The following is a 25649-nucleotide window of genomic DNA, read 5'->3' as shown; positions in this document are numbered from 1 at the left end:
TACTTCTTGACGAATATCAATGATGCCTCCCAAACGTTAAAACTCGTAACAATTTGATATGTGAAAAAGCCGTTTTAAATACCTAGGATAATGGATAACAAGCAATAGAAAACAAATGAAAGAAATAGAAAATGGAAAACATGAATTGGAAGGGTCATTCCATACGACAAAAACTTATGTAACAAAAAGAGTCTTTGTCTTGGTACACAGAATTAAGACAAAATGTGCGTTAATTCTTAAGGGATAAAACTGCTGAGTTCAGCTGTCCCAAAGCTATCAAAAGGTTGTAAGGTCTGAAACACTACATGTAGCAGAAACATACGAACTAACAACACTTGTGACTCGCGAAAAACTCAAAAAAGTAGAAAGAAGAATTCTGAGGAAAATATTGGGCTCTACAAGTAATAATTACGTTGAATATAAATGAGGATCAAACACTGAGCTCTGTATGAAAATGAAAAACCTAAATAATGTTATCGGGAAAAGAAGATTGTTTTAGGGGCATATATACAGAATGGATAGGAACAGACTTACCAAGCTGATCTAGAGCTTACTAAAAGTTAACAAATCCAAACCCACATGGTTCACTGGATTTGACAAATGCGTAATAGATACCATTACACTTTTTTAGATAAGCAACAAAAGAAGCACTATACCAGGAAAGAAAGAGGTCCGAAAAAGGAAGGAAATGGTCCCACAGAGAACAGAAACGGCACTCTCGAAGGATGAAGGATGTCTGGGAGCAACAGTACTAATACTCTGTGGGTCACCGATAATTGTGAGTGCACGCTTTGATCTCACACCGTACAAAGTACGACGTTGTCAGGCTTTGAAAGTTTTTTCTTAGTTAAGTTCTCAAAATAAATTCATGACACAGGTGCTTTTTAGAAAATTTATTCCTCTGAATTAGAATTTCTTTGAATTTATATTAAGGTGCTGTACTACCCCCTGACGTTCACAAACTAATTTTACTGTTATTAAAATGTTTTACATACATTTTATTGTTGCTATTAAAGCCTCAGGCATCTTTGGCTCCTTGAAAGTGAAGGTGAAAGCAAGGTATATATGAGTGGGATAGGGGTGAGCGGTAGGCCAACAATTTGTGTCACGCCCTACTCCTCCAGAATCGATACCAATATTCGCAACCTGATTCGAAGCATATTAAGCGACTGCATATCAGACTACAAGTCTATGTGTTGAAATATTCCCAAGTTTGACATGGCATCCTCGTTGTCGCAAGCAGAAAAAGTAAAAAGTTACATGTGACAGAATCTTTAATCAGTGCTGAATATGCTCCCATAGCAACTATACTGACCAGCCAAATAAGTATGACCACTGCCCTTCGCCGTGTTTAATGCGGCCTGGTAGTGTTGCGAGTATGTGGCATATAAACATGTCGTATAAGCGGAGCGCAGACGAATGGGAAACCCTTGTAGCAACGAAACGAGCTGCCAGTGGGAAACCCACTGAAGTAAGCCAAAGGGCAGAATGGTATGGCCTGGAGCCTGGGAGCAAGCATCTCAGGAACGGCGACCTTCGAAGGCTGTTTGCTTGCTACTGTCGTGAACATTTGTTCAAGGACGTAAAAATACGAGTAAAACGAACTTGTGAGACATTCACAGTTCACATAAGAAGTAGGGATCGATGGATTTCCCGCTCCCTAAGGCAGGATAGCCAGTACTCAGAGGCAATTGAGACAACACAGCACAACGATGGTGCTGATTTATGTGCTTGAGAGCACGCTGTCCATGGCACATTTGGAATTTTGGGCTCTAAAACATGTGATCTCTAGGTCTTTCCGTGTCGATATATATAGGCAGACTGAGGCGACGAACGAAAACTTATAGCAAGGCTGGGATTCGAACCCGGGTCTCCTGCTCGCAAGGCAGATCACTAACCACTACGCCACCCTGGCACAGCAGCTTTACGCTACTGCATGGACTACACTAGCATGTCTCCCCTCTCAATCTGAATTCACATTTATGCCTAGCCTACTTGGTATTACCACTAAACCCGAACAGCATTGAACCTCAGCATCGAACGAAACGGAGGATCTATGCACACTCCTGGTCCCGATCCACACTTACAGATCTTAATGGGTACACGACGATAATAACATTTGTCTCGATTCCTCGTTGTCTTAGTATTTCTGCTAGTAATGTTGTGGTTAAGGTGGCCGCTCGCGATGAAGGGGGACCGGTTTCGAGTCCCGATCCAGTGCAAATTTTCATATGTCCTGAGTGTGTGGTAAATCTATGCTAATACACATAACGTCAAGGAATTCGCAGTCAGAGAATTAATTTTAAAGCACCAACGTCTGTAGTGCCGTTGCGTAAAGAATGTTGCAGTTTCTGAGAAACATACATAACCTATATAGCGAACAACTTAATAATACTCATCATAGCATGGCAGTCACTATAGAAATGAAGAAAGAAGACACATTCCTCTCCTTCAGCCACTATACACAAATAGACCGAAAATTTCTCTAACTGACAATGCATGTATTAAAAAGTCTTATTTTTCGATGTAGTCTTGGTGAAGACCAGTCTAACGATTGTAGTCCTGCTTAAGGCCAGTCTAACGATTCTCCAAGGGCTGCGATGTTGACCCTTATAGCTACAGAATTCTCTTCATTCAATGCCTATCCTTTTAGGCAGCAGTGTGTTAACTTATTCACCTATCAACTAATTTTATGTATCGATTTCTACAAGCTAGAGGACAAGCACAACACAACAACTCCTGCTCTACGAAAATGACTCTCCACAGTAGCACCTGGCTGAGTTCCAGGTGCCCAACTAACCTGCTCTAAGTTAAACTTATTACATTGCACTTTGACGTGCTGTTACAGAAACTGGTTTGATGCTGCCCGCCACGAATTCATCTCCTGCACCAATCTCTTCATCTCAGAGTAGCCCTAGCAAAATACGACCTCGATTATTTGCTGAATGTACTCAAATCTCTGTCTTCGTCTACAGTCATTATCCTCTACAGATTCCTCTACTACCACGGAAGTCATTCCCTGATGTCTTTACAGTTGTCTTATCATCCTGTCCTTTCTTCTTGTCAGAGTTTTCGCCATATTCCTTTCCAATTTTGCTGAGAACCTTCTTACTCCTTACTTTATCAATCCACATAATTTAGCACCACATTTCAAATGCTTTGACTCTGGTCACGTTTTCCGACAGTCCATGTGGTCGATTCTAGAAATGCACAATTATGAGCGGCAAACGGACGTTCTCAGAATTTTTATCCTTAAATTAAGGCCAATGTTTGATATTAGTAGAATTTCCTTAGGCAGGAATATCATTTTCGACAGTGCTAGTGTGCTCTGATGTCCTCCTTACTACGTCCGCTATCGGTTAATCTACTGGCTGCTGCCTTAACTTGTCCTACTTCGCTTACATCAATCCTGATGTTAAATTTCTCGCTGTTATCATTTCTGCTGATTCTCATTACTTTCGTCTTTCAGAAAAATGATTCAAATGGCTCTAAGCACTATGGGACTTAACATCTGAGGTCATCAGTCCCCTAGACTTAGAACTACTTAAACTTAACTAAACTAAGGACATCACACACATCCATTCCCGAGGCAGGATTAGAACCTGCGACCGTAGCAGCAGCGCGGTTCTGGACTGAAGCGCCTAGAACCGCTCGGTCACAGCGGCAGTCTTTTCGTCTTTCTTCGATCTACTCTCAGTCCACATTCTGTGCTCATCAGACTGTTCGTTCCATTCAGCAGATTCTGTTATTCATCTCCACTTTCATCCAGAATAGCAATGTCATCATCGAATGTTGTCGTTGATATCCTTTCACCATGAATTTTAATTCCACCCTTGAATCTTTCTTTTATTTCCATCATTGCTTCTTCGATATATCGGGTTAAAAATAGGGACAAAACGCAGCATCCCTGTCTTACACCCTTTTTAATCCGAGAGCTTCGTTGTTGGTCTTTCATTCATACTATTCCCTCTTGCTACTTGTGCATGTTGTGTATTACCCATCTCTTCCTATAGCTCACACCTATTATCCTCAGAATTTCGAACATCTTGACCCGTTGGACACAGTCGAGTGCTTTTTCCTGGTCGACAGAACCTATGAACATGTCTTGACTTTTCTTTAGTTATCTTCCATTATCAACCGCAACGTCAGAACTGCTTCTCTGGTGTCTTTAGCTTCCCGTAGCCAAACTGATCGTCACCTACCACATCCTCGATTTACATTTTCATTCTTCTGTCTATTATTCTCATCAGAAAATTGGATGCATGAGATGTTAAGTTGATTGTACGGTAATTCTCCCAGTTGTCAGCTCTTACAGTCTTCGGAATTGTGTGGATGGTATTTTTCCGAAACTCAGATGGCATATCACCAGAGTCATACATTCTACACACCGGCGTGAATAGTCGTTTTGTTGCCAATTCGCCCAACGATTATAGAAATTCTGATGAGATGCTGTCTATCTCTTCGGCCTTATTTGATTTTAAATTCTCCAAAGCTCTTTTAAATTCTGACTCTAATATTAAATCCCGTTTATCTTCCTCCTTCTAACAAGTCATCAGACATATCTTCTCCCTCATAGAGACCTTCAGTGTTTCCAGCTGTCTGATCTCTCCTCTGCATTCAACAGTGGAATTCCTATTACGCTCTTAATGTTACCGCCTTTGCTTTTATTTTCACGATCATTTCTTTCTCCATTCCTTCACATTTTTCATGCAGCCATTTCACCTTACCTTTCCTGCACTACTGGTTTATTTCATTCCTATATTACTTGTATTTCTGCATTTCCTAATTTCCTTAAACATTTTACTACTTCCCTTTTTCGTCGATGATCTGAAGTACTTCATCTGTCGCCCATGGTTTTTCCGCGGTTATCTTTTTTATACCATTTTTCTTTCAAACTTTCGTGAATGCACTTTCTAGAAAAGTCCGTTTATCTTCAACTGAACTGCCTATTGAGTTATTCCTTATAGTCGTACCTATAGCCTCAGAGATCTTCAAGCATCACTGTTCGTTACTTAGTATTTCCGTATCCCATTTCTATTCGCACTGATTCTTCCTGACTAGCCTCTTTAACTTCAGCCCACTCTTCATCTGTACTAAATTGTGATATGAGTCAACATCTGCTCCTGGGTACGCCTTACAATCCAATGTCTGATTTATGAATTTCCGTCTGACCATGATCTAATATAAGTGAGATCCACCCTATCCCCGGGCCTTCTCCAAGTACATCTCCTCCTCTTGTGATTCTTGAACAGAGTATTCGCCATTACTAGTAGTAATTTACTGCAGGACTGAATTAGCCTTACTCCTCTCTCACTTCTGGTACGAAGCCCATATTATTCCTTATCACATCCTATGTTCCTTAACCTGCAACCGTATTACAGTCCCCCATGTCTATTAGATTTTCATCTCCCTTTACGAACTGAATTACTCGTTCAGTCTCCTCATGTACTTTCTCTACCTCTTCATCTTCAGCTTGCGACATCCGCATGTATACCTGAATTACCGTTGTCGGTGCTGGTATGTTGTGGATTCTGAGAAGAAAACCATATCATTAAACCGTTACCATTAGTTAAGAAACGGTAGAACAATCGTATATTGCGTAGTGTTCTTTATTGTCTCATAATCGACGTGTTTCGCCCCCATAAGGTATCATCCTCCAACCATTCCATCACATTGCTGCCCTTTTGGGATGGTGCATTACCTTGCTAAAAAACGCCATTGTCGTCGGGGAACATGATCGTCGTGAAGTAGTGTACATGGTCTGCAACCATTGTACGATACTCCTTGGCTGTCGTGGTGCCTTGCACGAGCTCCACTGGACCCATGACTGCCCACGTGATTGTTCCCCAGACAATAATGGAGCCGCTGCCAGCTTGTCTCGATCCCACAGTATAGATGTCAAGTAGCTGTTCCCATGGCAGACGACGGATTCCCGCCCTCCCAGCGGCTAGGAAACCTCTACGAAACCTCTATTTTTTGATGAAAATCTGAAGGGCAAGTTTGGGGAAGTGGCTGCACTGTTCAACACATGAAATGAATCAGTCGGCGTCCCCACCCAGTACCAGGCGGTGCTTGCCTGTGACAAGCAGTGCGATATTTCAGTTTCTGTCACCCTCATAAGAGCCTCAACATGGTCCAGGGCATTATTTTCAATAGCGACCTACTCTTTAAGTCTGACGACTAATTATGAGCCTGTTTAGAACAGCGGCGTGCCCACTTTATCTGGCCCATATACAAGGAACCAAAATGTAATACGACTGCCACCTGTGCCTTCGTCTTGGCCTTTGAGGGTGATACATTACCTGAAAAGCTGAGGTGATGGTATAACCCTTATGTGGTGGTTTAAGTGCTGCAAATTTCGGCACAAGTCTTCCCAATGCTATTCCAGTGCCCTAAGTAGAGACCGCAGACGTCCACTGCGTCTGAATTCTCCATGTGCAACCTCCTCCCACCTTTTCCAACTGTGGAGACCAAAAGTACCCCTGCTCACTGGACTGCATGGTACTCCAAAAGGAGTAGAAAATTATGAGTACAAGACCTTGGACTGCCTGATTTACTAAGAGGCTAAACATAAATAAGTACTGTGGCACTCCAGTCGCTTGAAGTCTTCATATGTTGCAGTAACATCGACGTCACCCTCACTGGCGACAGTAGTTCCCATATCTCTATCTTGTACAGTGCGCCCTCAGGGCTGTCGGAAATCATCCTTCTCCTTGGTGGTTGGGGACAATTCCTCACCCCAAGGGCTGCTTGGAACATATCTCCCCACAGTCGGACAAGCAACAGCCTCCTCTGGCTCTTCTCACATGGAAGGGATCCTCTGGGACTCTCCCTTCCAGTCTCCACCAATGCAAAAGTGGACACTCGCCAGTGGCTGAAGGAGCCAGAAGCTTCTACATTAAAGACATCACGGTCTGCCTCAATGCCTGAAGCTACTTTGGAGAAACCTCCGAGCAGGCTCCTAAGAGAAACGAGAAAGCAAGCAGATAAGTCTGCTAAGGAACAAGAATCTCCAGTGGCCCCAACACCACCATTCCATACCCGTTCTGCATCTGAGCACAAGGTGGAGATTTTAGTGTCCCTTGAGTACCTGGATCTCGCTGACGCCTCTGCCACGACAGAAATTGATACAAATATTCAACTGGTGGCAGCAGGTGATCCTAAGGCGTAAACTGCCTCCTTGCCACTTCATGAATTTCCGGACTATGGAAAGTGACATCTTCTAGTGGAAGTAGGGCGGATTTTTCCCCACCTCGCTGAGTTATGACAACTTTTGACCATTGCATTTGCTATTTGCGTTGCCCTTCAGGAAACTTGGCTTCTGGTAATGCGGACCCTGGTCATCATGGCTATTGGGGATACTACAAAAGCCGTATTTTCAGATGCTAAGGCTGTCGGAGTGAGAACTACGCAGGACATTATTATCCATATTTACCTTCCCTCAGATGGCGAAGTTCCACACCCTGTATTGGCTGTACTAATTTCCCAACTCCGCTCACCTTTTCTACTTCTGGTTGATTTTAATACCGATAACCCTTTGTTGGCTTTGGTGAAGATGTCGGGAATCTGCTAACTGAACTCGACCTTTGCCTCCTAAATACAGATGCTCCCACTAATTTCAGTGTGGCAGATGGCATATACTAGGCAACTGATCTCTCAGTTTGCAGTCCTGTCTTTCTACCGTCTATTCACTGGAGAGCTCACGATGACTTGTGTGGTAGTGACCATTTTTCGCTCTTCCTATCCCTCCCCCCTGGGTCACTCACCTGGACGCTTGCCCAGATGTGCTTAGCAAGGCTGACTGGGATACTTTCACATCCGCCACCGTCGTTGAATCTCTGCTTCATGGCAATACTGATAAGGAGGTCAAGACTGTCACTACTATCATTGTTGCTGCAGCTCAATTGTCAGTCCCCTGTTCCTCAGGTTACCCCTGGCGATGGTCACCAGAAATCGGTGTGCCATAAGATAACGTAGGTCAGCTTCCCTACATCACAAGCACTGTCTGTCCCTGGAGCACCTCATTGCCTTCAAATGGCTCCATGCCCAGATCAATCAACCCATCAAACGACGGAAGAAGGAGTGTTGGGAACGATACATCTCTGTCATTGGAATACCAACCCCTCCTTCCCTGGTGTGGACCAAGCTCATATGCCTCTATGGATGTCTTACCCCTGCAGGCATACCTGGAATTTGCACTCATGGGGTGGTATATGCCGATCCAGATGTTATCACACAGCGTCTTGTGAAGAATTATGCTCACACCTCTGCAATTACTGAGTCGCCTTTCATCTCCTAAAGTTGTAGGTGGAATGACAACACTTATCCTTTGCTCCACAACAACCTGAACAATATAATGCTCCCTTCACTGAGTGGGAATTTCTTAGTTCCCTTACAGATTGCCTGACACTTCCCCTGGACCACACCGCATCCATTCCCAAGTGATCCGTAAGCGGACTAAAAGCGCCACCGCTTGCCCTCTTCAACTGCACTAGGAGCAATGGGGAATTACACTCAAAATGGTGAAAAAGTATTATCGTTCCAGTGCTAAAACCTGGTAAGAACCCTCTAGATGTGGATATCTATCGTCCCATCTGCTTCACCATCGTTCTGTGCAAGCTGCTCGAATGTGTGGTGAGCTAGCAGTTATGTTGGCTCCTTGAATCCTGGGGGCCCTCTTGCTCCCTCCCAGGGTGGTTTTCGCCAAGATCACTACTGAAAATTTAGTCTACCTGTTGTTTCCGATATGAACGGCCTTTTCCCAGCGTCAGTAGCTTATTGCCATCTTTTACCTTCGTTAATCTGCACGAGTGGGGTCTCCAGAACCCACTTCCGATTTTTATACGAAACTTTTTGTCTCTGCGCACTTTCAGCGCTCGACTCTGTGCTTCACACAGTTCGCCCAACACCCGAGACAATGGGGTCCCACAGGGCTCTCTACTGAGTGTCCGTTTCTTTTTAATTGCCATTAATTGTCTCAGAGGAGCAGTGGTGCCGTCAGTATCGCTCTTTTTATATTTTGACGATTTTTGTAGTTCCTTCTGCTGCTCTTCTATTGGTGTGGCTGAAAGTCGACTGCAGGGAGTCATACAGAAGGTACAATCATAAGCCCTAATTCACAGCTTTCAATTTTCAGCCGTCCAGACTTTCGCCTGGCACTTGTGGCATTTTTGTACTGTCCATTCACAGGTGGAGCTTGATCTTGATGACCAACTACTCAATGTCGTGGGGACTTACAACCTTTTGGGACTGATCTTCGTCGCCTGCTTAACCTGACTTCCCCATCTTCGTCAGTTAAGGAAAAGTGCTGATGTCTTTTTAACATTATTCGATGCCTGAGCCCCACTTACTTAGGTACTGATCACCTTACAATACTGTAGCTGTAAAAAACCCTTCTACAGTCCTATCTTCACTATGGGAGCCTTGTGTACGGTTCAGTATCTCCTTCAGCGTTTCGGCTGCTGGAGCCTATACCCACTGAGAAGTTCGGCTTGAGATAGGAGCTTTCCGAATTAGCACAGTGAACAGCCTCCTCTCGGAAGCTGGCATTGTTCCTTTGCGGATCAGGCGACATCAACTGCTTGCGAATTTTACTGCCTTCATTCATAGTTCGCTTCAGCATCCAAATTACTGTCTTCTTTTTCTACAATCGCGGTCCGGAACACTGATTCCAATTGCAATCTGTGTCCAGTCTCTTCTTGCTAAACTCGACACTCTCCCTCTACCACCTTTCTTGTGGATTCATTCACGTACACGTCCATGATCTATACCTCAGCCACAGCTTTGTCTGGATGTATTGCAGGACTCCATTGAGTATTTTGCTATATTCTGCTGTGGCCGAGTGGTTCTAGGCACTTCAGTCTGGAATCGCGCGACCTCTACGGTCGCCGGTTCGAATCCTGCCTCGGGCATGGATGTGTGTGATGTCCGTAGGTTAGTTAGGTTTTAGTAGTTCTAAGTTCTAGGGGACTGACGACGTCAGATGTTAAGTTCCATAGTGCTCAGAGCTAATTGAACCATATTTTGCTCTATTCTCAGCAAGTTCCATGGTTCTGAAATAGTCTACACTGATGGCTCGGTGGTCGATTGCCACGTTGGCTTCGCTTTCACCCACATTGGACACACTGAACAGCGTTCCTTGCCAGAAGGATGCACTATTTTGACTGCAGAGCTGATAGTCATCTCTCGCACTCTTGAAAATACCTGCTCCCGCACGGGTGAGTCCTCTGTCATCTGTAGTGATTCCTTAAGCAGCCTTCAAGCTCTCGATCAGTGCAGCCCTCATCATCCTTTGGTAATGACTATCCAGGCGTCTCTTTATGCCCTTGGAAACAGTGGACGTTCATTGGGCCCCAGGACATTTTGGATTGCCAGACTATGAACTTGCTGGCAGGCTGGCCAAGTACTGAAAACGAAGGGAGCATTGAAGGTTGGAAGACGCGGCTGTCTTCAGTCTGGAAACACCTACTGATAAAGCGGTGCATCCTTGTGTCCATTACGATTCCTGCGACCATATATAAAAATCATGTCTGCATGCTGACGAAAAGAGTGTCTTGCCAAGTGTGAACAAATCATTTTCAGTTAACTCACTGTTAACGCGTTGAAGACAAGTGCAAACAAGTCTCCTTGGCAAGACAACGCCATCAAGAATACAAAAAAAGGAGACAAATGGGTGCATAGGTAAGTGAAGTAATTGTGTTATATCTTGAAAGCCGTTTAACGTCAGCTTGCATTAATAACTCGAAAGCGGACGATTTTCGGACATATGTTTATATGAAATTTTTTCCTTGCTTGCACGTAACCAAATTGTCCCGAAAGGCTATAGATGTATTATTGAAACACCCTGTACATCTACATTTGAAGAAAGTACCTTGTTTGAAGGATAATTTGTAATTGGAACCCTAAATCCTGTGCGACATAACTTTTAACAAACTTTTGTTTCGTGTTATTTCAGAAACAACCTGGGTGATCAGCATGAAAACTATCGTAACAGCAAGTAGCTATGGAATTCATCTATTCAATCTGGGGAATGTTTCAGTAATATCCATTGACAATGAGCTGATACCATTCTCTGGTGACAACACTAACAATTGATGGTTTCGTTCTCTTCACAGGTCACTATACAATCGAGAATCATCTATTTTTTAAAACGTTATTGGAGTTATCAATGATCCTTTTACATTCTTTGAAAATAATTAGAACATTCTATATCACAAACACATATGTGCAAAGGTGACCGGATTAGATCACTATATGATCATCTTCAGACCTAGCTGTATTATAATACGGGGTATAAATGGGGGAGAAACATCAAAAAACTTAAAATTAGATAAGAAATTTACAGAATGTAGATATACCCATTTTGATGGACATTGCTGAAGCAGGAACCTCAGAATGACGGTAGTCAACTGCTGGTGAGAGCAGTACAACTATTTCTTAAGTAATGGAGGCTCTATCTAAAGCTGACACCAACATGTCAGCCTTAGGCAATAACGTCTAAATCAAGAGAATTATGCACAGAATTGTGCACTTATTAGTAAATAATACGCCAAAATTCCGCAAAAAATTTGCAATACAGAAGAAACATTTTATAAAGCAAGCTACTATGAAAAGAATATACTAAAAGCTTTAGAAAGGAGACAAGTAAACGTGACATTTGCTGTCTCTGGGCTGCCATGTAGCGTGAGGTTTGAAAATAATTATGATACTGTGAGTTTCTATGGAGATGATGAATGCAGTACCAAAAATGAAGCATCCGGGTGATTTCCAGATACGTGGCTGGGAATATCAATAGGTCATGTCCAGCAGACGACCTTCCATAACCGTACCAAGGAGCTGGACACGAGGGACGCTGATATTGGGTGATTTTCATTGAAGTAGCCACAAACACCGATAAATGAAGTAGATAACTCTCCACAGATGTAGTCACAGGATATAAATGTGCAGTATTCGTTCAGGTATGTAAGGTATGTGAATAGATTTGTACAGATTTAAAATCAGGAATCCAGACTACGCATTCTAATTCAGATCGTCAGAAATCTCAATGAAGTGTTTGAAGTCTAGCTGCTCGTTTATAACAGATGAGGATTTGATTTTATAATGTGAATAGACTTTTATATTTTTCTAGTTTTTTAGTAATAGCCCTTTGATGCATCGTGCAAAATTTTCCTATTGCTAGAAATGCAATCATCAGAGTGATTATCTTCATCAACATGCTTACCAGGCAAGGACTTGGTATGTGAAGTACCAGTAATATTCTCTCTAAAATGTATAAAAAGTAGTGGCCAATCTGTCGAATATACTGTTTATCACAGTTTTTACACAGTATTTTGTAGATGCCATACATGATTCTGTAGTTGCATGTGTTAATTTCCTTAGTAGCACAATATTCATTGCAAAGGCTGTTATTAGATTAGTTTTCCTAAATAATTTGTTTATTTTCTGAGAAATAAGTCCCATATAAGTAATTTTAGTGTACCTTCTATTGGAATTTTGAAACAATGCCTTTTGTTTGTTGTAATTCTTGATATAAAAATTGGATTTGACTTGCACTTAGTTACTGGCAATTAGAAATTTGTTTTAATATATCAATTTCGTTTTTGACTCCATCAAGTAGAAGATGTAATTTTAATAAACTGTATGTCATTGTTTTCGAGAGTACTTTTTTATATTTGGTTGGATGACTTGAAGCGGCATGAAATATTATATGCAAGAATGTTGGTTTACTGTAAATAGGAAAAGTGTTTTCCTTTTTTATTTGAAATTGTACGATCGATAAAATTAATGCTCTGTTGGCTTTCATGCTCTACTGGGAAAAAAAGTTTAGGATGTACAATTGTTAAGTTTTTGGTGAGATCAATTTCTTCCATTGAGCCCTTACATAACAACAACGTGTCACCAACGTATCTATCATAATAAGCAAGTTTCTTCGTCATTTCTGGATACATTTGAAAAATTACAGTTCAAAATAATTTACGAAGATATCAGCTAAAGTGCAAGCAAGTGAATCCTGCACAGCATGGCAATCATTGTGAATACAGAATATACTGTTAAATTAAACAGTAATTTAAAGGAAGAGTAGTTTCTAATAGTTCAGAACTCAGTATTTTATGATGTGTTGTCTTCAATGGTGGTGATAGTCTGTTGAATGAGTATGTTGGTACGTAGATTGGTGACAGCATTACTGAATTAAAAGAATAATTTAAAGCAAGAGTTGTTCCTAATAGCTCAGTGATTTCAACTATCACTTCACTGCTCATAATTTTAAGATGCGTTCTCCTTAATGGTAATGATAGTCTCTTGAATTGGTAATTTGTATAAAGACGATGGAAATCTGCCTTTATGAGGAATTACTAGATCAAAACTTAAATTGGTCATTTCGTAACTGTTTTTAATGCTGAAATTCTTTTCATAAGTGTAAAAATATTTTAACGTTTCATTGAGTTTCTTATTGAAGTTATCAGAGGGACAGTTAATATGATTTATAATTGGGTGAATTGGTAAATATGATTTATGTACTTTAATTTGTGATCTCAGGCTATGTAATGTAGAATTCACTACTTTAAGCGTTGTTTTCTCTTTAGGCGGAAACAAAAAATTTCATAATCAATTAATTTTTTAATTTTAGTTTGAAATTTTGTGGTAGAGTCTTTGTTGACTTCAGTAATTCCATTGGCAGTACAAAATTGCGGTGTTTTACAGATATATTTACTTTTGTAATAATATTTTTGGTTTTAAGTGCAATATCACAGATCTAAGCTTTGTTAAGCTGTGAATGTTTTGCAGCAGCTTTCACTTAGTCAATTACACATTTGATGTTAGCAGTATTCGATCATGGAGTTAAACTGTATTGAAGGTTTTTGTTTAAAAGCGCTTTTTCAGCAGGAGGGAAAAAAGAATTAGTTAAGGTAGTTAATCCAAGAAAAACCTATGTACATCATGTGAGGGTGAAGTTCTTTGAATAACAAATTTTCTTTCTATGTCTATTTGCTATAGTATCACGTAACAGATAAGTACCCCCATTTGTAAACGTAAATAATGGTGAGGAAATTAGTGGTGACAACTGACTACTAATATGCAAATGCAAATCATGTAACTTAAGATTTGATATCTATCTTTTCATGTATGAGTCATTAATATCAGATGTTATCCGAGGAATAACACTGTTATGCTGCAAACATTTTGTTACGTTTCATGTGGTATTAATTTAATTTTTACATTATAGGGTATCATATGATTTGTTAGGCACTGCTTCTCAAAAGCGGTTTTAGAACTACGTTTCATAATTTTAGTACTTATCCCATCAAATTTTTTGTAGTTTATTGCTCAACAATAGCTGTAGTCGAGGAATTATGTTGTGAACAGCACTGTAAAGCATATCCGGAGTTATGGTGAGGCATTGGTGTTGGATGTTGTCTTTCAGCATCTCTAGAGATGTCGATCGATCACGATACACTTGCAACTTCAGGTAACCCCAAAGCCAATAATCGCACGGACTGCGGTCTGGGGACCTGGGAGGCCAAGCATGACGAAACTGCTGGCTGAGCACACGATCATCACCAAACGACGCGCGCAAGAGATCTTTCATGCGTCTACGAATATGGGGTGTTTTTCTTTGGTTCTAATGAAACCCCATGTCATTCCAAGCATGTGTGTCAATTTTTACCTCTCTATCTACATTATTCCGTGGATTATTAAGATTTCAAATATATACCAACTCTTCAATCACCCGGTATATGCGAAGCATCTGGTTACTGTGGTGATGGAAAACGCTGATCTAGAGTGGTTTCCATTGCAGCAGCCACAACCATCGACAGGTGATGTCCAGCAGACGATCTTCCATAGTATGTGTGTGAAGCAGTTGGTCACTATAGAGACAGAAGACGTAGATCTTGGGCGATTTCCATTGAAGCGGCCACAACTATAGATAAATTTGGTAGATAACTCTCTGTAGATGCAGTCCCACGTTGTTTGGTGATGATTGTGTGCTCAGCCGGCAGTTCCGTCATGCTTGGCCTCCCAGGTCCCCAGACCTCAGACCGTGCGATTATTGGCTTTGGGGTTATTCGAAGTCGCAAGTGTATCGTGATCGACCGACATCTCTAGGGATGCTGAAAGACAACATCCGACACCAATGCCTCACCATAACTCCGGACATGCTTTACAGTGCTGTTCACAACATTATTCCTCGACTACAGCTATTGTTGAGGAATGATGGTAGACATATTGAGCACTTCCTGTAAAGAACATCATCTTTGTTTTGTCTTACTTTGTTAAGCTAATTATTGCTATTCTGATCAGATGAAGCGCCATCCGTCGGACGTTTTTTGAACTGTCGTATTTTTTGGTTCTAATGAAACCCCATGTCATTCCAAGCATGTGTGTCAATTTGTACCTCTCTATCTACATTATTCCGTGATTTATTCACTTTTCAAATTTATACTAACTTTTTCTTCACCCGGTATATAGAAGGCTGGCTGCTGAACATCGCCAATCGTTATTGACACTCATCTCTTTGGAAATGACCTTGATGCTACATCTTTGGTACTACGTCCATCATCTCAACAGAAACCATCGATATCGTAATTATTTTCCTACATGCCTTACAGGGCAACCCAGAGACAGCGAATGCAATCTTTATTTTTCTCCTTTTTAAGGCTTTTAGTGTATTTATTTCACAAAAGCTTTGTTAGCAACCCTTTTCTTCTTTACCGTCAAATTTACGTAATTTTCACGTTTTAATTACTAGAAAGTACATCTTTCTGTACGTAGTTATCTTGACTTGTACACGATTGGCTAACGCTGACATCATGGTGTGAGCTGTAGGCGGAGCCTCCAGTGTTTAAGAAATAGCTGTACTGCTCTCTCCAGCAGTTGAGTACCGTCATTCTGAAGTTCTTGCGCCACATACAGCCGTTCTTAATCAAAGTGGACATATATAAATGTCGTAGATTTTTTAGCCAATTTTAAGTTCTTTTAATGTATCCCTCTAATTTGTATCCCGTATTATATTACAACTAAGTGTGAAGATGATCATGTAAAGATTGATACCTGTTACCTTTGAGTAAGCGTGATTGTGGTCTACACAGTTACATTTATTTCCTGAGATCAGCCCACTGAAGTAGACTATTGACTGTCGCATCGGCAATCGCGTCAGTCACTGATAAACGTCGTAGTACAATTATGAAAGAAAGCTACCGTTCCTCTTCTGGACAGATTGAGTGCATCTTCCCAACAAAGATCCCAGACTTATGTGTAAGGAATATCTAGTTTCACCGATGGAACGGAATGCTATTATGGTACAATATAATTTCTACCAAGATGGCCCAAACTTTTTTTTTCAAACATCTAGAGGACTCATAACTATTAACATTTTTTCGTGAAAGTGATGTCAACCGTTATAGACATACTATCGAACTGTGTTTTACCTTTTACTAACCTTTGTACATAAAATATATTCCGCATAAATTTGTACTGTATTTGATGTGATATCTCGCTGATTTTTGAAACGAAATTCACGTAAGACAATATTCCTTAGGTTTGCATAATTTTGTCATCTACAATATCCACAGTTTTCTGTCAAAGACAGTCATTAATTGGCAAACTGTTTCAACCAAGACGTACTTCTTCCTTGTAGCGGAGACATTTCGGTGTCAGCACATTCTTTGACTTGAGCGTAGCATATTACAGTGTAGTTCTTGTTTGTACAACGCTCAATACAATATCATTTGTTTCCAAATTTTATTAGTATCTGTTCTTCCATCTGTTATTGTTTATGTACTTACTGCTGATGTATCAGGTACCTACAAGTCTTTCTTCTCAAATGGAAGAAGACGTCGAAATGTTTATAGCACTGGACCAGTATTCAGGAAAGGTTTAGATCCACCTTTATTTATTCAGCTTTTGGTTTTACGTCATTCGAGTAAGATACTCGTACATGTTCTTAAGATTCCTTTGAAAAGGCAGCGGGTGATTTTCGTCCCGTCACTGATGAACCCAAGTTTGTCCCTCAGCTCTGACGGTAATAAGGTTGACGGCACATTTTCCTGTCTTGTTCAGTTCTGTCTCCTAGTGCATACCGTGTACTGAAATAGGCTCCCTCAACATATATATACATTAATTCATGAAGCAGCCTTTGTCAGATACATCCTTTACATTTCTTACTTTGTCATCAGCATGTTTCATGGGTACGTGCATCTGTGTAACAAAAGCAACTATCAGTGCGTATGTTTTTGGATAGGGTCCGCCTTTAGCAAAACACAGTTTTTTCAACCCAAACATGTTTCACTGCAGTTTTGTTAGTTATAGCAGTCACTGAGTCCTCTTCGGGGAACTCGTCCTGTGCTTCACCGTCGATTAATGAAGAACACTGTTAATGTTACGTCTGTACCTGGCGAGAGGGCTTCCACCATTTTCATTCTAACGTAGTCTATGCCAGTGAAGCTAAACACTAGCCTTCCCATTTTCATTCTACAACTTTACTGCTTACCCCACAAAAATATTAAACCATCATCTTTCAAGTCTTACTGGTTTTGTTCATTCCGTATGTGGACTGAACACTTCGGGATCATGGTGTAAAAGGTTTAACTCAGAGTTTCCCGGAAAATCACGGTTTATCTCTTTATTGAGTTGCTACATACTTACTGTCATTTTAGATTGTCGGAAACGACTGAACACAGTATCACAGCCCTTGAAATAAAAGCTTACGAGGAGCAAATACCTCACTCCGTGCATTTGATGATACATTTGATTCTGATCCTAAATCAACATCTTCACTTATTCTACTGGCCGGCCGGGGTGACCGAGCGGTTCTAGGCGCTACAGTCTGAAACCATGCGACCGCTACGGTTGCTAGTTCGAATCCTGCTTCGGGCATGGATGTGTGTGATGACCTTAGGTTAGTTAGGTTTAAGTAGGCCTAAGTTCTAGGGGAGTGATGACCTCAGAAGTTAAGTCCCATTGTGCTTAGGGCCATTTGAACCATTTGAACTTATTCTACTAGGAGTGAAGTCAATCAGCTATATCAGTCTATGTAGAATGAATGAATTTAGTCTGCAAGCACAGCGTATTTAACAAAATATTACATCTGATGCGAAAAAGGTTGTGGAGTGCGACTCGCACTGCCAATGAAGTGCGCATCAGGGATGTGAACCTCGTAGCTTTGTATAATAAAAGCCGTTACGCTAGGCCGCAATGAAGGATGACCCAGAACGTTGCCTCAAATTGTCCATTGGAGCTATCATAGCGATATTTTATGTTAAAATAATGCCCATATGCATAGGGTTTTAGTGCAGTCATTGATTACTACATAGGAATTATATGATTTCTGCACAACGTATTCGTTAACGTCTGATACTCAATGTTAGGATATTTCTTGAGGAATCCAGAAAGGTACGTAGCGGAAAGATAAGAAGCAATGTATTCTGCAGGGCACTTAGCTTCTGCAGTGCCTTTACCGTTTACCATAGCATTATAGAGTACTGAACTAGTAACCAAAGCACCAGACTCATATTCGGGTAAAGTATGTTCCAAATGGCCGTCCAGCGACCGAAAAAATTAATTTAAGTGAGTATCGGGATGCTTCCCCTGGAGACGGTATGCCTCATCCCTCTCCTTACTCTCTTACAAATGAACTCATCCTCGTCGGAACGTTAACTCCTAATCATCTACTTACATGTTTTTAAAAATCATTGAGATGTTTTTAAGGAATTTTGAAATTTATTGATAAAGTACTTCAGGTAGATAACTAATAACAAATGTAGGAAACATAGCAATTCCAGCTATCTTATAATTTTCTAGTGAGAATGTCACTGAATCGTGAACAACTCGATGGATGGCAACTACTATAAGCTACAGTCACTCCGGGATGATGATGGCATTGATACAGAGGATGACACGCGTAAAGCTGAAATACTAAACACCTTCTCCAAAACTGTTTCACAGAGGAAGACCGCACTGCAGCTCCTTCTCTAAATCCCCGCACAAACGAAAAAATGGCTGACATCGAAATAAGTGTCCAAGGAATAGAAAAGCAACTGGAATCACTCAACAGAGGAAAGACCACAGGACCTGACAGGATACCAAAACGATTCTACACAGAGTACGCGAAAGAACTTGACCCCCTTCTAACAACCGTGTACCGCAAGTACGGAAGGTTCCAGATGATTGGAAAAGAGCACAGGTAGTACCAGTCTTCAGGAAGGGACGTCGAGCAGATGCGCAGAACTATAGACCTATATCTCTGAAGACGATCTGTTGTAGAATTTTAGAACATGTTTTCTGCTCGCGTATCATGTCGTTTCTGGAAACCCAGAATGTACTCTGTAGAAATCAACATGGATTCCGGAAACAGGGATCGTGTGAGACCCAATTCGCTTTATTTGTTCATGAGACCCAGAAAATATTAGATACAGGCTCCCTGGTAGATGCTATTTTCCTTGACTTCCGGAAGCGTTCGATACAGTTCCGCACTGTCGCCTAATAAACAAAGTAAGAGCCTACGGAATATCAGACCAGCTGTGTGGCTGGATTAAAGAGTTTTTAGCAAACAGAACACAGCATGCTGTTATCAATGGAGAGACGTCTACAGACGTTAAAGCAACCTCTGCCGTGCCACAGGGGAGTGGTATGGGACCATTGATTTTCACAATATATATAAATGACCTAGTAGATAGTGTCGGAAGTTCCATGTGGCTTTTCGCGGATGATGCTATAGTATACAGAGAAGTTGCAGCATTAGAAAATTGCAGCGAAATGCAGGAAGTTCTGCAGCGGATAGGCACTTGGTGCGGGGAGTGGAACCTGACCCTTAACATAGACAAATGTAATGTATTGCGAATACATAGAAAGAAGGATCCTTTATTGTATGATTATATGATAGCGGAACAAACACTGCTAGCAGTAAGTTCTGTAAAATATCTGGGAGTATGCGTGCGGAACGATTTGAAGTGTAATGATCATATAAAATTAATTGTTGGTAAGGCGCGTACCAGGTTGAGATTCATTGGGAGGGTCCTTAGAAAATGTAGTCCATCAACAAAGGAGGTGGCTTACAAAACATTCGTTCGACCTATACTTGAGTATTGCTCATCAGTGTGGGATCCGTGCCAGATCGGGTTGACGGAGGAGATAGAGAAGATCCGAAGAAGAGCGGCGCGCTTCGTCACAGGGTTATTTGGTAACCCTGATAGCGTTACACAAATGTTTAGCAAACTCAAGTGGCACACTCTGCAAGAGAGGTGCTCTGCATTGCGGTGTAGCTTGCTCGCCAGGTTTCGAGAGGGTGCGTTTCTGGATGAGGTATCGAATATATTGCTTCCCCCTACTTATACCCCCCGAGGAGATCACGAATGTAAAATTAGAGAGATTCGAGCGCCCACGGAGGCTTTCCGACAGTCGTTCTTCCCGCGAACCATACGCGACTGGAACAGACAAGGGAGGTAATGACAGTGGCACGTAAAGTGTCCTCCGCCACACACCGTAGGGTGGCTTTCGGTGTATAAATGTAGATGTAGATGTAGACGTAGATGAATTTCCCGTCAGAAATACAGGCTCCTGGGAAATAAACTGTAATGTGGCATAATTGAGGAAATTCTTTTTAAAAATTCAGCGCATTAGTAACTGATTCTTCCATCGCTGCTTGGTAGAACATCTACAAATTAAAAACAGAAAATTTATCTTCTTATCCACAACTCAAACTTCAGCGTTATCATCCGATTGTGACTGAGTATGGCCACTTACGTTGGAGTTGCAGCTGTTTACGCTTATATTTTGTATATTCTGACCCACAGTAACGAATATTCGACTTTGCGTTCTGTCTGATGTTATCAGTTTAGGTAACAGCGTTCCGTGAGTGGTGGACACGAGTGTTCAGCACTTTGATTGCCGCGGTGCGAACCTGATGGTGAAACCGTCAGATCCGATCGCAATAAATGGACATTAGATGTATGGAACTAATATTAAAATGCAGTGAATAAACAATTGTTCTATGCAACAGTATAATTGATGAACACCTTTCAAACCAAAACCCGTGTAAGTAAATAAATGAAAACTGTGAAGTGTACACAATGAAGAGCAATGCAGAACATCTATAGCGTTGTACCTTCGATTTATAGATAAAAATGCAATGAGCTTCTGACGGGGTACGAAAGGGTGCGTTTCGAGAAGACAAAGGCAATTCGACCAAGAAACTCGGCATAATTTGAAGGGCAAAAGGAAAACAAATGAGACACGAGCTGCTGCGGCTAGACACTGAAGCAGAATTCTGGTTACAGCTGCAGTTGGTCTACGTTCGCTGTGCAACGGTCTCGCCCCACGCAGCTGAAACTTTGCATATAACAAAGAGAGGGCCGTTTCATACATTTCACCAAATGTTCCGAGTTAGTATTACATGCTCCCGAAATTCCCGGCTTCTGCGTGTGCACGCAGTGCCCTTAAGCTGCTTCGACCAGTTAGTAAGTCCCGTGGAGGCATTTTGACTATGAGACATGTCCAGTAAAATCCATGCGAATCACGGCTTTGGAGAAGGTTAATATTGAGCAAAGAGTAGCCTCGCGCGTGTAGGTTCTTTCCTGTCTGTCTGTCTCTCTCTCTCCCTCTGTCTCATATCTCTCTCTTCGTCTATCTCTCGCTTCTCTTCACACACACACACAGACACACACACACACACACACACACACACACACACACACACACACACACATACAGCTCTACATATTTTCTTTCTCCCTCTTCCTCCCTCCTGCCACGTGGTCCCGTGTGTGTGTTGATTGTGTTTGTGAGTGAGAGAGAGAGGAGACAGAGAGAGAGAGAGAGAAAGAAAGAGAGAGAGTGTGGTTTGCGCGCCTTCGTGAGAGGTACAGAGAGAGAGAGAGAGAGAGAGAGAGAGAGAGGGAACGTGCAGCTTTCTCACGGAGAGCAATGAAAGAGTGAGGTAGGTGGTCGGTACATGTTGAGTTTTCCCGTGTTCCCCTCCTCGCAGGTCAGCGGAGGGCGACAATGCCAGTCCCCGGACACAGTGGCCGGCCAGATGTAGGGGAGGGGTGCGCCTGCTGCCTTATCTTGCGGCGAGCGACGACAGACGCCAGAAAGGAAATGAGTTGCCTGGGTTAATAGCCGGCGGCCAGCTTCTGCCGTTATTAGCGACAGGCCTGCGACCTCTGCTCGCTGCGCCTGCAGCTGTATCTGCCCGCCAACACGCCGCACGCCGCTTCACACGGCTGCTACCGCTCTGCCCTCGCATTCCTTTCTTTCGTGGTTTGCTGCCGCCACAAGGCATAGTAATATCGTGCCTTCTAATTTTTGCTCATTTTCTCCTTCAAATTCGCCCTATCTCCATTCCCCCGCCCCCCCCCCCCCCCCACTCCCCTCACCACAATATTACTCCAGAACTTTTGCCATGGTTTACATCAACAAATTTTTTTTTTTCAAATGTTACGAACACCTTTTTAAATCTCTCTGTCACTGTTCATATTGTAAGTAGGCTGTTTAGGTTTTTATGTTGGTAACGTCACGTAGCGCTCTATATGAAAATCAATGACTGTGATGTGTGCAGTCTCTGGCAAGTTTGCATTGCTGGAACTTGCTATTGTATGTTGGGCACTTGGCTGTTAACAGCGCGTAGCGTTGCGCAGTTGGAGGTGAGCCGCCAGCAGTGGTGGATGTGGGGAGAGAAATGGCGGAGTTTTGAGAGCGGATGATCTGGACATGTGTCCATCAGAGAGAGTAGATTTGTAAGACTGGATTTCATGAACTGATATATTGTGACTTTTGAACACTATTAAGGTAAATACATTGTTTGTTCTCTATCTAAATCTTTCATTTGCTAACTCTGCGTATCATTAGTTAGTGCCTTCAATAGTTTGAATCTTTTATTTAGCTGGCAGTAGTTGCGCTAGCTGTATTGCAGTAATTCGAGTAACGAAGATTTTTGTGAGGTTAAGTGATTGATGAAAGGTATAGATTGTTGTTAGTCAGGGCCATTCATTTGTAGGGATTTTTGAAAGTGGGATTGCGTTCCGCTAAAAATATTGTGTGTCAGTTTAGTGTTGATCAGAATAGGCAAAGAGCGAAATAACTGAGTACGTTCAGTTCTGCTCAGCTGTTTGAAAATCAAATAATGTAAGAGGTTTATCAGCATAGTGATTAATTAATTTTTCAAAGGGGACATTTCATATGGCGTCCTACAATATGAAACGTCCCTTTAGAAAATTTGAGCATAAATGTAGGTGCGTTATTGTATTTGACCACAAACAGCAATTCTGCAATGTCCTCAGTATCTTGAAAATGTCACTCATTATCAGTACGGTATTCTCTGTAGGTGTTAGTGCTATCGGAGTTAAGTGCATTCGAACATGGAGAAATTGCTGTATGGTGAGTGCTTCCGTAACTACGGAAAAAAAGAGGACGACAGCTGCAAAAGTCACTGCAGAAATGAATGCCACTCATGCGAACCCTGTCAACACATAAACAACAAGAAAGGAGCTCCATTAGCAGGTAATTTCTGGGCGAGCTGCAATTCCAAATCCACTGATCAGTGATACGAATGCCTATAATCGGAAAACGTGGTGCCGAGGCCACAAAACCTGGACTGAGGAGCAATGGAAGAAAATCGTTTGGTCGGATGAGTCTTGTTGCGTTACGTAAGAATAGTGAAACATGGAAGAGATTTGGTGAGGATTTGAGGAACTACATTGTGGTAAGCATGAACTCAATGGATACTCTGTAAGGTGGCATTACTGCCAATGATTATGTGACCACTGCAATTTGTGCAGTGATTTACGTTGGGAATCAGTGACAGAATACAATGTGCAATAGTGTAATGTCAATCAACAGCTCCGCCATTACACCAGTGATGCAAGTGAAGCAGCAAAATGATGAAATAGTAAGTGATAAACTGTCATAAAAGCCTTTCACACTATTTTCGTAACACATAACTGATGCAAATCTATCTGCATCCAATACAGGCTGCGATATCATACATAGACAACCACAAGGAAGAAAACCAGCAGAACACATCACTGATTTCGGTTTCTAGCCATACACTGCCCCCTCACCCACCCCATCCCCCCCCCCCCCCCAAATATCACACCAGCCGCTACAGTAAGAAACAATGGACAAAGAGTTATAGATTAATCTAGTTTATGACTGTTTAACTTTAAGTAACATTTCTCTCTATGTATGTACGTATAAACATTTGAAGATGAACAGAACATGTTCGAAACGCGTTGTATTGCGTTAGATTAAATGGTTCTAATGGCTCTGAGCACTATGGGACTTAACATCTGTGGTCATCAGTCCCCTAGAACTTAGAACTACTGAAACCTAACCAACCTAAGGACATCACACACATCCATGCCCGAGGCGGGATTCGAACCTGCGACCGTAGCGGTCACGCGGTTCCAAATTGAAGCGCCTAGAACCGCACGGCCACACGTGTTAGGTTAAACATAAAATAAAAAAGTGGCTGGTAGCAGAAACTATAAATAAATAATTAATACACGGAATTCACTGTTTGGTTGGGGGGGGGGGGGGGGGGGGGACAAATTCTTTGTGCACAATTCTATTGGTGTCAAAGAAAATGATGATCATACTCTTCACTTTACTCTTCACCTGTCTCGCTTTTTTGGGTCTTGGAGAGCCCAAGTTCTTCCCCTGGGACGATATTTACTTTGTCTCTGGGTCATAATCGCAAATCCAGCTCTCGTCGCCGGTGATAACCCGTGACAAGAACACAGAATCTGATACACACACGCTGTTCTGTTCGCGGATCCATCGTAAAATTGTCACACATCAAACACAGAGTATTTCGGAAACGCAACACGGTCGTCCCAGCTGAATGTCACTCCACACACTGGCTCATCAGATATGCAGCTCTCGCAAGCATCTACTGCTCCTACTTTCCAGATGGCAGCACCAGTCCCGAAAATTGTGGATTCCATCTCGTATTTCCCTTGTATGAGATTTCAACATCCTAGTCTTTAGATGGTGGTCTCTCTCTCGAGATCAATTGTTTATGATGGCTAAGAATGGAGCTATAGTATCAGCACATTCTGAAACTAATCGGGATACCGGCTGGACCGGTGGACTCGCTTTTACTAAGTAATTTAACCTGCTTCGCTACACGGCTGGTATCTACTTCTAAGTCACTCAGATTGGGACCTTTTCTTGATTAGCATTCTGAATGTTTAGTTTGTCTTCTTTGATGAAAGACTTTTTGAGCACCCTGTTTAGTAACCCCGCTATAGTGGCTCGGTCATTGGTAACGTTACCATTGCAGTCATGCGGTGAATGTGTTCATTGTATCCTGCAACTGGTGTCCTTTACATACAATCAGAAAATCTCTTTGGATTTTCTGCCAGAGTTTCAGACGGAGTTTCGTTGTGGAGACTAGTTAAAGCATTTCCCCTGATGTCCGTGCTAAATTTCGAACTTCAGTAAAACATGAGTAAAAATTTCTCGGTGTACATGCCGCGTCAAATCAGGATAAATCTCCGAGCTTTCGACCACTACCTCCATGGTCGTCGTCAGGGCTAAAACTGACTGTCGTGAACTAGCGAGGTTCCCACTTTTATATCCAAAGGACGGCTTCTTATTGGCTGGAATACGTCAGCGATATGGCGCGTAGCGAAGTGGTGCCCTCTACTTCCGTA

Source organism: Schistocerca serialis, chromosome 6 (assembly GCF_023864345.2).
Source record: "Schistocerca serialis cubense isolate TAMUIC-IGC-003099 chromosome 6, iqSchSeri2.2, whole genome shotgun sequence".
Taxonomy (NCBI): domain Eukaryota; kingdom Metazoa; phylum Arthropoda; class Insecta; order Orthoptera; family Acrididae; genus Schistocerca; species Schistocerca serialis.
Note: the sequence above shows the minus strand (reverse complement) of the source record.